We start from the raw sequence: 2,638 nt of genomic DNA, 5'->3' as shown, positions 1-2,638 counted from the left end.
TTTCTGTCTCTTTCCTTGACCACTGTCTGTCTGTCTTTCTGTCTCTTTCTCTCTCTCTCCTTGGCCGCTGTCTGTCTCTCTCTCTCTCTCCTTGGCCGCTGTCTGTGTGTCTGTCTGTCTTTCTGTCTCTCTCTCTCCTTGGCTGCTATCTGTCTTTCTTTCTTCCTCTGTCGCTCTCTGTGTGGGTGTGGGTGTCTGTCTGTCTCTCTCTCCTTGGTAGCTGTCTGTCTGTCTTTCTGTCACTTTCTATTTCCTTGACCGCTGTCTGTGTGTCTGTCTGCCTTTCTGTCTCTCTCTCTCTCTCCTTGGTAGCTGTCTGTCTGTCTCTTTCTCTCTCCTTGGCCGCTGTCTGTCTGTCTTTCTGTCTGTCTCTCTCTCCTAGGCCGCTGTCTATATGTCTGTCTGCCTTTCTGTCTCTTTCCTTGGCCGCTGTCTGTATTTCTGTCTCTCTCGCTCTCTGTGTGTCTGTCTGTCTTTCTCAGTCCTTGGCCGCTGTCTGTCTGTCTCTTCCTCTCTCTCATTGGCCGCTGTCTGTGTGTCTGTCTGTCTTTCTGTCTCTCTCCTTGGCCACTGTCTGTCTATCTTTCTGTCTCTCTCTCTCCTTGGCCACTGTCTGTCTTTCTGTCTCTCTCTCTCTCGCTCTCTGTGTGTCTGTCTTTCTGTCTCTTTCTCTCCTTGGCTGCTATCTGTGTGTCTTTATGTCTCTTTCTCTCTCTCTCGTTAGCCGCTGTCAGTGTGTGTCTCTCTCTCACTGGCCGCTGTCTGTGTGTCTGTCTGCCTTTCTGTCTCTTTCTTTCCTTGGCTGCTGTCTGTGTGTCTTTATGTCTCTTTCTCTCTCTCTCTCATTGTCCACTGTCTGTCTTTCTGTTTCTCTCTCTCCTTGGCTGCTGTTTGTGTGTCTGCCTGTCTTTCTGTCTCTTTCCCTCCCTCCCATTCCCCGCCTGTGCCCCGCTCCCCTTCCTTTGCCCTCCCCCTCCCCCCAGCCCACCCCACCCCCTCTCTGCAGTAGAGCCACCAGCCTCCACCGCCATGGCAGCGAATAAACAGATCCTCATGCCTGACCCGTCCAACAAACTCTGCCAGGTGGGTAGAGAGCACGGCTCCTGCAAGCTGCAAGGTGCTCTGACCCAGAGGCGAGAGTGGAGGCAGAGAAGACCGTGCGAGTGAGTGGCAGTGGTTGTGGTCTTCCTTCCCCTAGCTCCGTAGCTCAGTCGCCACTGCCTCCTTCTCTCCCTGGTGTTAGCTCCGAATGTGCGCGCATGCCACACATGCTCTGAACATGCACATGCACCGCACGACACCGCATGACGCACGTGCCGCAAATCAAACACAGCCACAGTCAGAAACCACGGCAGCAGGGATCACAAAATTGTAAGTGCGCATCCGCATTTAAGGTTTTATTATAGAGCAGGGGTGCCCAATACGTCGATCGTGATCGACAGGTCGCTCGCTCGCTCAGGCAACCCCAGTCGATCGCAGAGCGGGTTCCCTTCCCTTCTCTTTTTTTCCCCTCCTGACTAGCCCGCTCCTGAATTCTGCTGTTGCCGCCGCTGCTCAACATTTAAAAAAAAAAAAAGCCGGCTTGAAGAACTTATAATCCGGGGGCTTGTGTGCTTGTACCGGCTTCCCTTCTCTTCCCTCTGAAACCGGAAGTTATGTCCGGGGGGAGGGGGGGGGGGAGAAGGGAAGCCAGCACGCACATGTTAGAGCCCCGTTCGCGGGCTAAAGTGGGAGACAGGTCAGTTAAGCTTGCGATTTGCTCTTCTTGCTGCCAGGTTCTGCCTACTTTCTGTTTCCTCAAAGGCAGGACCTGGCAGCATTTTTTCCAATAGGTCGATCTTGGGCCATTAGCCTTCCTCTCCCCGACGTCAATTCTGCCTTCGGAGAGGAAGTTCTGGCCAACGGAACTTCCTCTCCGACGGCAAAATTGACGTCGGGGAGAGGAATGCTGGTGGGCCCGAAGCAGGGAGAGCTTGTGTTATCCAATGGCAGTGGCTTGGGGGAGGGCAGGGAGGGAGAAAGAGGGCAGACAGGGAGACAGAAGGAAAGAAGAGAAACAGAAAAAAAGAAAGGGGGCATGAAGAGAGAAAGAAAGAGAGGGCAGGGAGAGAGGAAAAAAACGTTGGGGGGGGGGGAATGAGGTCAGGAGGAGAGGAAGCATACAGGCTAAAAGAAGGGAAGAAAGATTGGATGCACAGTCAGAAGAAAGTGCAACCAGAGACTCATGAAATCACCAGACAAGGTAGGAAAAATGATTTTATTTTAAATTTAGTGATTAAAATGTATCTGAATTTATATCTGCTGTCTATGTTTTACACTGTGGTCCCCTTTTACTAAACCGCAATAGAGGTTTTTAGCGCAGGGAGCCTATGAGCGTTGAGAGCAGCGCTGGGCATTCAGCGCAGCTCCCTGCGCTAAAAACTGCTATCATGGTTTAGTAAAAAGGGAGGGGGTATTTGTCTGTTTTTGTATGGTTGTTATTGAGGTGACAGTGCATAGAGTCATCTGCTTTGACCTCTTTGAAAAACCCTGGAATAGGAATGATGATTAACATTTTCTATGCGTACAGTGTGCTTTGTGTTTTGTTTTGTTTTTAATTTTATTGTTGGTAGATCATTTTGACTTGGTCATTTTAAAA

This window comes from Geotrypetes seraphini, chromosome 9 (assembly GCF_902459505.1).
Source record: "Geotrypetes seraphini chromosome 9, aGeoSer1.1, whole genome shotgun sequence".
Lineage (NCBI taxonomy): Eukaryota > Metazoa > Chordata > Amphibia > Gymnophiona > Dermophiidae > Geotrypetes > Geotrypetes seraphini.
The sequence above is the reverse complement of the archived record's forward strand: the minus strand, read 5'-3'. Positions refer to the sequence as shown.